This window comes from Ranitomeya variabilis, chromosome 4, assembly GCF_051348905.1.
Source record: "Ranitomeya variabilis isolate aRanVar5 chromosome 4, aRanVar5.hap1, whole genome shotgun sequence".
Taxonomy (NCBI): Eukaryota; Metazoa; Chordata; class Amphibia; order Anura; family Dendrobatidae; genus Ranitomeya; species Ranitomeya variabilis.
In genome coordinates, this window is record NC_135235.1 from 69823697 (window position 1) to 69838045 (window position 14349).

A 14349-nucleotide genomic window follows, 5' to 3' on the forward strand; every position below is an offset into this window, starting at 1 on the left:
ATTTTTTTTTTTACATTGTGGGCCACATTTATATCCCCATTTTTGGGAATTGCTACACATGAGATGATATGTTTGGAAATTAACCCTAGAACCTGGGCAGGAAAGTCACGGAATGCTAAGCTAAGAAACTGGCTTCATAACCTTCTTCAGACGGAACCAATTTTAAGAAAAGCCTTCAAGCCAATACGAAATCAGCCTTCTCAGGTAAAACGGTCATGGTTAAAAAAAAACGTTTAAAGACAACCTCATCAGTTACAGTATCAAGGCATGTGCAGCTGCGCATGTAACAGATCTCTGGTGATATTCTCGTGGGAGTGTTGTACAGCAGTCAGCAGGATGAACCTTTTAAATAGAATAAGTTCCAGCTGTAGGTCTTCATGCCGAAGCCGAGGCGTGTTCCTGGCATGTATAATGTGTTCCCATTTAGACCTAACATTACGTTACTTGGGAGAAGCAGAAGTTCATTATACTGACAGATGGACAGCCCATATCATTAAAAAAAAACCTCTGCCGCTTAGTAACAAAGGTGAACGGATCTCCATGATGAGCTGAAAGCGTCTACAAGTCAAGTACAGATGGTTAAAAAATAGCTATGCTCGAATGTGAGCTGAGCTTAACAAGCGCCCTCTTTGACCTCATACTGTGCCCACTTTGATATTCTCCACCTGTATATAGGTCACCCATTGAAAATATTTGCAACCTAACATTCGACCGGTGTGCTCTATCAACAGTGTACAGCAAACTTTAGATCATTCCATATAATAAAACCGAAAAAAAACCCCTAAATTATATGTTTTCAATTTTAATGAACTGATATAGGTGGTTTGCACTTTATCCTTAGAAAACTCCAGTAACATCATGTATGGATCTTAACTCCCCAGTATTATTTTCATATGCTGCCTAACTACATCCAGATGGCCGCACCAGCACACAGCGTCAACCAAAGTAAAGGTAGAATTAATTGTTGCATGGAATTGTTATAATGCATCACTCAGGAGAAAACCATTATCTGCCACTACTTACTGGACCACAATAATATATTTACATAGGACGGCAGGTAAATCCTAATACAGAGAGAGAATATTCACAGGTGGCAGATTTCTTGCAGAAATGTATGTAATTACAAATCAATTCCTTACATTCAGAAAAGGCATCGATTTTTGCAAACCCCAATGATACATGTCTGCAACACATTTGCATAGGTGTGAATCTACAGGGTGAGCCATTTATATGGATAAACCTAAATAAAATGGGAATGGTGGGTGACCCAGATCGGTGTGCTGAATTTGCAGAATGGGCAAAACAAAAATTGGAACAGGACCCTCAGTTAACACAGAACATTATGTTCAGTGATGAGGCAACCTTTTTTGGGTGGGCCATTTATATGGATACACCTAAATAACATAGGAATGGTGACAGTTTTTTTGCATAGAGTGTCTTGCATTGAAATCTGCTGCAATGACCAGGGTACTGCGTTCACCAGACATCAACACAATTTCTATCCGCTCCTCACGTGTTAACCTCTGTGACATGTCAATGGCTGTAAACAAAGATAAACTTGTAAATAACTCATGAAAGAATAAAGTTACATTAAAACCAAGGACACCATTGCTTTTCTTGTGAAATTCTCAATAAGTTTGATGTGTCACATGACCCTCTTCCCATAAAAAAAGTTGGATCCAAAATGGCCGCCATGGTCACCACCCATCTTGAAAAGTTTCCCCCTCCCATATCCTAATGTGCCACAAACAGGAAGTTGATATCAACAACCATTCCCATTTCATTTAGGTGTATCCATATAAATGGCCCACCCTGTACTATAGAGCTCAAGTTCCCATATAAAATCCAATTTTCTGAAAAAAAAAAAAATATATATATTATCTCTAACCATGGCCCTGGGCGCGCAACTAAAGGGATGGAGAATAGAAAATGGATGCTGGTGGAAATGGAAATAAAGTTTGTATAGGGAAAGGGAGATTGTTCGTGACGCCATCTGTGGTGTTCAGCTATAAATGGTTGACGTTGCTTAATGAGACCGTTGGGGCCGATGGTGATGCAGCTGGGATGGTTCTGCTCCCCACAGGTGGAGCGGGGCCCCCGGAATACCGGTGCAGATGTGTAAGGGACTCGTGGACGTAGGGGTGCAGGAGTGAGGGTCCAGGACTGAGTGCGAGAATAACTAGAGGACACAAGGGTTGCAGTTTCTTTACCTTTAATCCCAGGTTAAAGGTGCAGTCTGGGGCACAAGTTACAGCTGGTGATGGAGATTCAGGCAGCCTGGAAGCAATTCAGAGTCCCCCTAGCCAGGTGGGTTTGGAGGCCTTCCTACTGCGCTGTTCTCTGGGTTCTTGGTGCTTTTAGTTCTCCACAAGTCCCTCTCTCAGTCTGTCCACTAAGTGAAACACTAGCCGCATGGCAGGCAGCTTGAGCCTGTTCTAGGTGTCACTCCCTCGTGGTGACATCCGTGGTGACTTGCAATCTTCTGTCCTCTGGATTTGGTTGCGGGGCCTGAAGTTCCCACACAAATATGGACTCCTGTGTCCAGTCTTTCGTGCTTAGTCCTGGGGTGAGCTCAGTCGCAGCTCCTATCTCCCAGATTCTGCTCACGTCTCGCCTCTTTCTCTTTCACTGTCTGCTCTCTCACTGAAATTGACTAACTCTGCTTCCAGACCAGAACTTATATGGAAGTTCCCCTGAAAACCGGGTTAGAGCTCCCCCTTCTGGCCTGGAGTCAGGAAAGGTGTTGCGTGCTGAAATTACCTGCTAAGGGGATCCCTCTTGCTTCCAGGCATAGCATCACCCCCCCTGAGGAAGGCAATGCCACTGTGGCAACCGGACTCCTGGGGTGCCACACATTAGTGTCGGACTGGAGTGCCAATGGCCCACCAGTAACATTGACTTTGGGGGGCCCCACTTTTTACTGGCATACGAATATTACACTACCCTCATTCTCACATTTACTATATCTCTATATAATAATAAGCACGGTAATTTGGTTAATGGGTAATGCTGCTGCTTTTTTTTTTCTGTACAGAGTGAATCAAATGAATTATGTCAAGTACTGCCTAAACAAGGGGATTGGTGGCCCAGATCTGCACAGGGGCCCACCGGGGGATTCCCCTGCTCCCCTGTGGGCCAGTCTAAGCCTGTATAAATACATGTGTAATTATTACATCATTACATCCAGAAATAACCCGAATGACAATTAAAAAAAAAAATTATAAACCAGCTGCAAATAATTGCTCCAAAGAAAAGTATTTTGTCTTTTCTTTGGTGGTGTTTGCAATATTAGCTGCCTTTCATATCCCCATTAAGTGCGGAAACTGTGTCCAAATGGCATGAACGGGAAGTCAAGGGTACAGAAAAGTATTCCAGACTCCCCTCCCCACCGCTTGACAGGTGCAGTGATTTGATCATGTCTGTTTCAACCCTGTAGTTTCACTGCCTGCTCAAGTGCTGCACTAAAGACTTCGGATGGAGGAGTGAAGCCTTTGAAGTTCTATCCATCAGCTGAGATTTAAACCATGCCATGGAAATCTAAATATTAGTAATAGAGAGGACCTACGGGCGAGACTACAGGATGACATGTTCCCTTTTAAAAGCTTCGGGTTAAATCTGCTTAAAATGCACAAAAATTGTGTGTAAAAAAAATAAATAATGATAATAAAAAACTGTATTTTTGTCATTAAAAGGCTCAGCTTTCAGCAATATTTCCCAACTGTGGCTAATGATCCCCATATACATTTTTTTACCCTTTCATTTGGCGCTCACTAAAATTTGGTTGTTTTAGATCATTATTAATTTGGCTGAAAACATTGATGTATTTTATGCATTTAAAATGGACAATTGCTTCATTAATCCTGTGCAGAAGTTATGATAACTCTCCCCCATTGTATCTCAACGCCACCTACTACCTTTGAAAGGGGATATCTTGCTGATTTCTGTGGGTTTGACCACTGTACCCCTGTAGTGAACTGGAGAACGGGGCTCAAATACCCCAAAAAAGGAGACTTTGCAGCCCTGTCTTTAATGGAGCAGAGGTGTTGTGCTCAGACACCGATCATTGTGCTACTGCTTACCCATTTCTGGCAGTCCCATTGAACATGAATAGAGCAGTGCTGAGCCTACACATCTCTGATACACTGAAGGGCTGCAAAGTCCTGTTCTTGGGATTGGTGGAAGTCCAAATGGATGGACCCCCAGCGATCAGCAAGTTATCTTCTATCGTATTAATTGATGATAAGCTGTGATTTTGGGAATAACCCGTTCATTAAAATAATCCTTCCATTTATGGGTGTACTTCAGTGAAGATATCAAGTGCAGAACGAGGCCCGTTGCTGTATATTTTTCCCCATAGTCAAGGTATTTTGTTATGCCTATTCTATGCCCTTTAAAGCCCCATCTACACTCCTTCCATTGCCCTTACTGCCTTATCAACACCTCTTCCATGCCCTTTAATGCCTTTTCCATGTCCCGTTTTGTACCATCCATACTTCTCTAAATAGCAAGTTTTTCCCTACACACGATATCAGTTGCTGATCACTTGGGTTCCAAATGCTGGGGCACCCATCAATCCCAAGGAAGAGGCTCCAAAATCCAGAGAATCCCCATGAGAATGCCCATGCTCGAGCTCTGCTTCATTCATTGTCTATGGGTCTGCTGAAAAACAACAATTACAGTGTTTGGCTATTTCTCATAGTGCTGTTGGCAATTAATGGAGCGAGTGGAGGCCATAACTGCGCACCTACACTCCATTCAAGAAACGTCTGTACAAAACCCCATTCCTATGATTACTAGGGGTCAAAGCAGTCAGCGATCATCCTGTTATCCGCTGTCCTGTAGATAGAGGATAACGTGCACTAGTTGAAAAAAAATATCACTGCATTCTATGAAACAGGTCACATATCACAATCAAATCCTGCTTTTTGCTGTTATTTAGAATATATTTAGACAAAATCAACGATGTGACCTCAACCTAAACTCCATAGTCGGATATTTTGAGGCATGCCGTGGATTTCACCTATTGTATTCAGTAAATAAATGCATTGCAGATTTAGGCCTTAAGTGGGCAACAGTGTTCTTGGGATCGCTGGAGGTCCAAGTGGATGTCAAAGAAAATGTAAATTACAGAACACATCAACCTTAAATAAATAACTATCAGTTTGAATGTTGTTCATACTGGGGCAAATTGTGGCTCTCGTATTAGTTTTATGTGTGTTATATGTGCTGCGTTTGTTGCTTTTCGAGGCATCTATAACAGAATGAAGAACATGATTACCATATGTATCATACAAATGGATTGTCAAGGAATCTGCAAGAAAAAATAACCTCTAGACCTCGAATCTTAAATGCCACCACTCCAATAGTATAGTCCTATAGAAAGGCCTGTGACAGATGGATACCCATGCAGCCACATACTCAGAGGTGTATCTAGCCTTTCCTGCACCCGGGGCAAAGGATCAGTCTGGCGCTCCCCCCAACCTCCCCCATTTGAACCTTAACTCTATTGAAACTGTATGACCAAGCCAACGTACATTTCTGAATCCCCATTATGTTAAAATAGATACCAATAAAAGTAAAATTAATTGAGACAGCTGTAGGTTAAGTGTTTTTGAATATCCATATTGAATCAGGAGCCCCATATAATCCTGCATAAAGGTTAATAATGGCCCCATAAGATCCTCCATAGACACATTTGCCCAATATAGTGCTGCAGAAACGTTGATTATGGCCCCATAAGATGCTCCATAAATATATTTGTGCCATATAGTGCTGCAGAAACGTTGATTATGCCCCATAAGATGCTCCATAAATATATTTGCCCCATATAATGCTGCAGAAACGTTGATTATGCCCCATAAGATGCTCCATAAATATATTTGCCCCATATAGTGCTGCAGAAACGTTGATTATGCCCCATAAGATGCTCCATACAGACACTTGCCCCATTTGCTGCTGCTGGTGCTGCGATAAAAAAAAAAAAAAATCACATACTCACCTCTCCGGCGCTCAGGCCCCCGGCACTTTCAATATTCACCTGCTCCTCGTTCCGGCGCCACTCCATCTTCAGCACTGACGCTCAGGCAGAGAGTGCGCACTAACTACGTCACCGCGCCCTCTGACCTCAGCGTCACTGCTGAAGACGGAGTGGTGCCGGAACGAGGAGCAGGTGAATATCGCGCAGCGCTCCCCTCCCCGTTATACTCACCTGCTCCTGGCGCTGTGAAGTCCCTGCTTCCCCGAGGCGGCGCAGCAGCTTCTCCCTGTACTGAGCGGTCACCGTTACCGCTCATTACAGTAATGAATATGCGGCTCCACCCCTATGGGAGGTGGAGACGCATATTCATTACTGTAATGAGCGGTATCATGTGACCGCTCAGTACAGGAAGAAGCTGGGGCGCCGGGGAACCGGAGACCTGCAGGGACCGCGCCACCAGGAGTAGGTGAGTATCTCAATAACCGTCTATTCTTTAAAAAAAAATGTAAAGAATAGACGGTTATTTTAGTAGGCATTTTATTAACCCAAAATACCACATGGCAATGCAGAGAGGAAACATGTAGGTCTTGTAAATACTAGTCTGGGAAGTCAACCACCTACTGGTCTATGACTGACCTGGAACTTTATTAAGTGCAAAAAGAATACAGAGAACTGCAGGGAAACTTCAGTATTATACACTGGCCATTTTGGGGAGCAGCAGTCCATGTAAAAAAATTGACGACTTAAGTCCACCAGTGAATTTTCCCATCTTACAAAATAGTAGATTTAGGTAAGAGAGAGGTCCTCTGAGTGGGGGAACAATCTATTATGTTGATAAGCCTCATTAATTACTCTAAATAAGGGCTGTCTTTAAAGTCCAAAAAGCTCGTCCAGACTTACGAAAATATGTAATCAATGGATAATGAAACTTTCTCTTTACAGTGAGCATAGTATAATAGAATCTTTCCTGAATCAGACTACAGCTCTGGCAAAAATTAAGAGACCACCACATCAGAACCCTGTCATGGGCAGCCCAATCTCCAGACCTGAACCCCATTGAAAACCTCTGTAATGTAATCAGGAGGATGATGGATAGTCACAAGCCATCAAACAAAGAAGAACTGCTTACATTTTTGCGCCAGAAGCAGTGTGAAAGACTTGTGGGAAGCATGCCAAGACGCATGAAAGCTGGAATTAACAATCATGGTTATTACACAAAATATTGATTTCTGAAATCTTCCTAAGTTAAAACATTAGTATTGTTGTTTCTAAATGATTATGAACTTGCTTTCTTTGCATTATTTGAGGTCTGAAAGCACTGGTTTTTTTTGTTTTTTTTTGACCATTTCTCCTTTTCAGAAAAAAAATACAAAATTTATTACTTGGAAATTCGGAGACATGTTGTCAGAAGTTTATAGAATAAAAGAACAATTTACATTTTACTCAAAAATATACCTATAAAGAGAAAAATCAGACACACTGAACATTTTGCAGTGGTCTCTTAATTTTTGCCAGAGCTGTATATGTTTGCTGCATAAATTTGGAGACTCTCCTAGAACACTCCTGAAAATGTATGAAAAGGGATCCATTGCTTCTGGTCTCTTGGCTTATGTTGGGATGGTACATGTCACTACACCTGTCAGAGTGAAGCAATCTAGCTGAACAAAAAGGTTCTTCTTTATGCAAATACAATTCATACAAATGACATTTCTTGAGATGATAGTGAGTGCATGAGAGCTAGCATAGCGCTGGCATCTACGCGTTTCATTTGTCAACACACCCTTAATCATGATGGATTCCTTACCTCCTTATTTTCATATTTTGGCCGGGGCAGAGCTAGTATCAGCTCTGAAGGGATTGGGTGGATTTCAGCATTGAGCTGGAATAATGGTTACAGAATTTTCTTACACTGAAGACTACAGTGAAAAAAATTGTATAGCAGTATACATGAAAAAAAATCCAAAAAAATAAAATTTGAGTCAATATGAAACACACAGTATGCCTATGAATGACTACACAAAGGCATAATGTACATCAGAACCTTCAGACATAGGTATACATACATTGGGAATCTACCTGACATTTACCGCCAGCTATAGGCTTGAACGTAATCTGGAAAGAGCCTTACACCATACACATGAGATAACTGTCGGTCAAATGTTCATTTATGAGATAGCTATCTCAGGCTACTTTCCCATACAAAAGCGCTCGGCGGCTCAGATGAGAATACAAGTGCTTTCAATGGGGAGAGAGGATAAAACTGCTGCCAAAATTCTCTGGCAGCGGTTTACCTACCATGAAAATGAAAGGATTGGCCATATTAGGTTTTAACAATCTTATTAGGTTTTAACAATCCGATGTTTTTCTCCCAGACATCACCTGTCGGGGAGAGTTGTAAAGCTACACATCAGATGGTCAGCCAGGTCTCCCTAAACTGGAAGGTTCGGCCACTTTCACCTAATGCAGATGGAGACTTTTATTATTATTCACAAAACTTCAGTTTATTACAATGGACCTGTGTTGTGAATTTGGATTCTGGGCTCCCCCGGTGGCCGCTTGTGGAATTGGACTTGTCATCCTCTTTCCTGTTTCACCTGGTTCCATCAGTAGTGGGTGTCGCTATTTAAGCTCATTTCTCTGGTGGTTTCTTGCCGGTCAACAATGTTATCTGATGCCTCTCAGTGCTTGTTCCTGCTTCTAGACAACTACTAGATAAGTTGGACTTTTGTCCATGTTTTGTTTTGCCTATTTGTTCCAGTTCACAGCTGAAGTTTTGTTACTGTGTCTGGAAAGCTCTCGTTGATCAGGGATTGCTACTCTGGCGTTATGAGTTAATGCCAGAGTTTAAGGTAATCTCTGGATGGTGTTTTGTTAGTGTTTTTCTGCTGACCATGAAAGTATACTATCTGTCTTCTGCTATCTAGTAAGCGGACCTCAAATTTGCTAAGACTATTTTCCTGCTGCGTTTGTAGTTTCATCTGAACTCACCGTCATTATATGTGGGGGGCTACTGTCTTCTTTGGAATATTTCTCTAGAGGTGAGCCAGGTCTTATATTTCCCTCTGCTAGCTATTTAGGTCTTAGGCCAGAGCTGGGCATCTAGCGATAAATAGGAAATGCTACCTGGCTATTTCTAGTTGCGCGGCAGGCTTAGTTCATGGTCAGTATAGTTCCATCTTCCGAGAGCTTGTCCCTCTATAGGCTTGCTATGATCTCTGCCTGCAGAGATCATGACAGTTTGACCGGCCAATAAAGTGTTAAAGACCCAGGTTGAGAAAGGAGAGTTATAAGAAGTCTGCTGGAATTTTTTTTTTTTTTTTCCTCCAGTCTGCCTTGCTGCAGTCTTTTTTCTCTCTCTCCTCCTAATCTCTGTATGCTCTGTGTGCACCTGACAATAATGGATCTCCAGAGTGTAACTGCGGGTGTGAATAATCTCATCACGAAAGTACAAAATTTACAAGATTTTGTGGTACATGCTCCGGTATCTGAGCCGAGAATTCCTTTGCCGGAGTTCTTCACAGGGAATAGAGCTAGCTTCCAGAATTTCCGAAATAATTGTAAGCTTTATTTGTCCCTGAAGTCTCGTTCAGCTGGAGACCCTGCTCAGCAGGTTAGGATTGTGATTTCCTTGCTCAGGGGTGACCCTCAAGATTGGGCCTTCTCATTGCCAGCAGGGGATCCTGCGTTACGCGATGTGGATGCGTTTTTTCTGGCCTTGGGCTTGCTTTATGAGGAACCTCATTTGGAACTTCAGGCAGAAAAAACTTTGATGGCACTATCTCAGGGGCAAGACGAAGCTGAAGTTTTCTGCCAAAAATTCCGTAAATGGTCTGTGCTTACTCAGTGGAATGAGTGCGCTTTGGCGGCAACTTTCAGAGAAGGTCTCTCTGATGCCGTTAAGGATGTTATGGTGGGGTTCCCTTTGCCTGCAGGTCTGAATGAGTCCATGACAATGGCTATTCAGATTGATAGGCGTCTGCGGGAGCGCAAACCGGTGCACCATCTGGCGGTGTCTATGGAAAAGACGCCAGAAAGTATGCAGTGTGATAGAATTCTGTCCAGGAGTGGGCGACAGAATTTTAGACGGAAGAATGGATTGTGTTTCTATTGTGGGGATTCTACTCATGTTATATCAGCATGCTCTAGGCGTACAAAGAAGCTTGATAAGTCTGTTTCCATTGGCACCATTCAGTCTAAGTTTATTTTGTCTGTAACCCTGATTTGCTCTTTGTCATCCATTGCCACGGACGCCTATGTTGACTCTGGCGCCGCTCTGAGTCTTATGGATTGGTCCTTTGCCAATCGTTGTGGTTTTAATTTAGAGCCTTTGGAGACTCTTATTCCTCTGAAGGGGATTGACTCCACCCCATTGGCTAATAATAAACCACAATACTGGACACAAGTAACCATGCGTATCAATCCGGATCACCAGGAGATTATTCGTTTCCTGGTGCTGTATAATTTACATGACGATTTGGTACTGGGATTGCCATGGTTGCAGTCTCACAACCCAGTCTTGGACTGGAGAGCAATGTCTGTGTTGAGCTGGGGATGTAAGGGTATTCATGGGGACGTACCTTTGGTTTCTATTTCGTCGTCCATTCCCTCTGAAGTCCCTGAGTTCCTCTCTGATTATCAAGACGTCTTTGACGAACCCAAGCTTGGGTCGTTACCTCCGCACCGTGAGTGCGATTGTGCCATAGATTTGATACCGGGTTGTAAATATCCAAAGGGTCGTTTGTTTAATTTGTCTGTGCCGGAACATGCTGCTATGCGGGAATATATAAAGGAGTCTTTGGAAAAGGGACATATTCGTCCATCTTCTTCTCCCTTGGGAGCTGGGTTTTTCTTTGTCTCAAAAAAAGACGGCTCTTTGAGACCATGTATTGATTATCGGCTTCTGAATAAGATCACTGTTAAGTATCAATACCCATTGCCATTGCTTACTGATTTGTTTGCTCGTATAGAGGGTGCTAAGTGGTTCTCTAAAATTGATCTTCGTGGGGCGTATAATTTGGTGCGGATCAGGCAGGGGGATGAGTGGAAGACCGCATTTAATACGCCCGAGGGCCACTTTGAGTATTTGGTCATGCCTTTTGGTCTTTCTAATGCCCCTTCAGTTTTCCAGTCTTTTATGCATGATATTTTCCGCGATTTTCTGGATAAATTTATGATAATATATCTGGATGATATTCTGATTTTTTCTGATGACTGGGACTCTCATGTCCAGCAGGTCAGGAGAGTTTTTCAGGTTCTGCGGTCTAATTCTTTATGTGTGAAGGGGTCTAAGTGCGTTTTTGGGGTCCAGAAAATTTCCTTTTTGGGGTATATTTTTTCTCCCTCTTCCATTGAGATGGATCCCGTCAAGGTGCAAGCTATTTGTGACTGGACTCAGCCCTCCTCTCTTAAGGGTCTTCAGAGATTTTTGGGCTTTGCCAACTTTTACCGCCGATTTATTGCTGGTTTTTCGGATGTCGTTAAACCACTGACTGATTTGACCAGACAAGGCGCTGATGTTGCTAATTGGTCCCCTCATGCTGTAGAGGCCTTTCAGGAGCTTAAGCGCCGTTTTGCCTCTGCCCCTGTGTTGCGTCAGCCTGATGTGAATCTGCCTTTTCAGGTTGAGGTTGACGCTTCGGAGATCGGAGCTGGGGCAGTGTTGTCGCAGAAAGGTTCCGACTGCTCCGTCATTAGGCCTTGTGCCTTCTTTTCTCGCAAATTTTCGCCCGCAGAGCGGAATTATGATGTTGGGAATCGGGAGCTTTTGGCCATGAAGTGGGCGTTTGAGGAGTGGCGCCATTGGCTCGAGGGGGCTAGGCATCAGGTGGTGGTATTGACTGACCACAAAAATTTGATTTATCTTGAGACTGCCAGACGCCTGAATCCTAGACAGGCGCGCTGGTCTTTATTTTTTTCTCGCTTTAATTTTGTGGTGTCATACCTACCGGGTTCTAAGAATGTTAAGGCAGATGCCCTTTCTAGGAGTTTTGACCCGGACTCTCCTGGTAATTCTGAACCCACAGGTATCCTTAGGGAGGGAGTAATTTTGTCGGCCGTTTCTCCTGATCTGCGGCGGTCCTTGCAAGAGTTTCAGGCGGATAGACCGGATCGTTGTCCGCCTGATAGACTGTTTGTTCCGGATGATTGGACCAGCAGAGTCATCTCTGAGGTACATTCTTCTGCATTGGCAGGTCATCCCGGAATTTTTGGTACCAGGGATTTGGTGGCAAGATCCTTCTGGTGGCCTTCCCTGTCACGAGATGTGCGAGTCTTTGTGCAGTCATGTGACGTTTGTGCTCGGGCCAAGTCTTGTAGTTCTCGGGCTAGCGGACTGCTGTTGCCCTTGCCTATTCCTAAGAGGCCTTGGACACACATCTCGATGGATTTTATTTCAGATCTGCCTGTTTCCCAGAAGATGTCTGTCATCTGGGTGGTCTGTGACCGTTTCTCTAAAATGGTCCATTTGGTTCCTCTGCCCAAGTTGCCTTCTTCTTCTGAGTTGGTTCCTCTGTTTTTTCAGAATGTTGTCCGATTGCACGGTATTCCTGAGAATATTGTTTCTGACAGAGGTACCCAATTTGTGTCTAGATTTTGGCGGGCATTCTGTGCTAGGATGGGCATAGATTTGTCTTTTTCATCTGCTTTTCACCCTCAGACTAATGGCCAGACCGAGCGGACTAATCAGACCCTTGAGACATATCTGAGGTGTTTTGTCTCTGCTGACCAGGATGATTGGGTTGCTTTTTTGCCATTGGCAGAGTTCGCCCTCAATAATCGGGCCAGTTCTTCCACCTTGGTGTCCCCGTTTTTCTGTAATTCGGGGTTTCACCCTCGATTTTCCTCCGGTCAGGTGGAATCCTCGGATTGTCCTGGAGTGGATGCGGTGGTGGAGAGATTGCATCACATCTGGGGGCAGGTTATGGACAATTTGAAGTTGTCCCAGGAGAAGACTCAGCGTTTTGCCAACCGTCATCGTCGTGTTGGTTCTCGGCTTTGTGTTGGAGATTTAGTGTGGTTGTCTTCTCGTTTTGTCCCTATGAGGGTCTCTTCTCCTAAGTTTAAACCTCGGTTCATCGGCCCTTATAGAATATTGGAGATTCTTAATCCTGTTTCTTTCCGTTTGGACCTCCCTGCGTCCTTTTCCATTCATAACGTTTTTCATCGGTCGTTATTGCGCAGGTATGAGGTACCTGTTGTACCTTCAGTTGAGCCTCCTGCTCCGGTGTTGGTTGAGGGTGAGTTGGAGTACGTTGTGGAGAAAATTTTGGACTCTCGTGTTTCCAGACGGAAACTCCAGTATCTGGTCAACTGGAAGGGTTACGGCCAGGAGGATAATTCTTGGGTCAATGCATCTGATGTTCATGCTTCTGATCTTGTTCGTGCCTTCCATAGGGCTCATCCTGGTCGCCCTGGTGGATCTGGTGAGGGTTCGGTGCCCCCTCCTTGAGGGGGGGGTACTGTTGTGAATTTGGATTCTGGGCTCCCCCGGTGGCCGCTTGTGGAATTGGACTTGTCATCCTCTTTCCTGTTTCACCTGGTTCCATCAGTAGTGGGTGTCGCTATTTAAGCTCATTTCTCTGGTGGTTTCTTGCCGGTCAACAATGTTATCTGATGCCTCTCAGTGCTTGTTCCTGCTTCTAGACAACTACTAGATAAGTTGGACTTTTGTCCATGTTTTGTTTTGCCTATTTGTTCCAGTTCACAGCTGAAGTTTTGTTACTGTGTCTGGAAAGCTCTCGTTGATCAGGGATTGCTACTCTGGCGTTATGAGTTAATGCCAGAGTTTAAGGTAATCTCTGGATGGTGTTTTGTTAGTGTTTTTCTGCTGACCATGAAAGTATACTATCTGTCTTCTGCTATCTAGTAAGCGGACCTCAAATTTGCTAAGACTATTTTCCTGCTGCGTTTGTAGTTTCATCTGAACTCACCGTCATTATATGTGGGGGGCTACTGTCTTCTTTGGAATATTTCTCTAGAGGTGAGCCAGGTCTTATATTTCCCTCTGCTAGCTATTTAGGTCTTAGGCCAGAGCTGGGCATCTAGCGATAAATAGGAAATGCTACCTGGCTATTTCTAGTTGCGCGGCAGGCTTAGTTCATGGTCAGTATAGTTCCATCTTCCGAGAGCTTGTCCCTCTATAGGCTTGCTATGATCTCTGCCTGCAGAGATCATGACAGACCTGTATAGAAAAAAAATCCAACGCAGCAGAGATATTTTTTTCTGTTTGGTGTACACACACACAGATCTGTAGGATGTTCTCGAACAAAAGTCCTAAACAGCAAACGCTTGACCATTCCCGCTCACAATACTGAATTATACAGCAGCATTTACTAACCTTCATGTTCCTCCTAGCTAGTGCACGTCTATGCACT

General features: G+C 43.7%; 1 protein-coding gene across 3 annotated transcripts in view; it reads right to left on the reverse strand.

Annotated features, from left to right (window-relative positions):
* SH3PXD2A (SH3 and PX domains 2A) overlaps positions 1-14349 on the reverse strand; it is a 337450-nt gene that overhangs the window by 218968 nt on the left and 104133 nt on the right. The gene's annotated exons all lie outside the window — the stretch shown is intronic.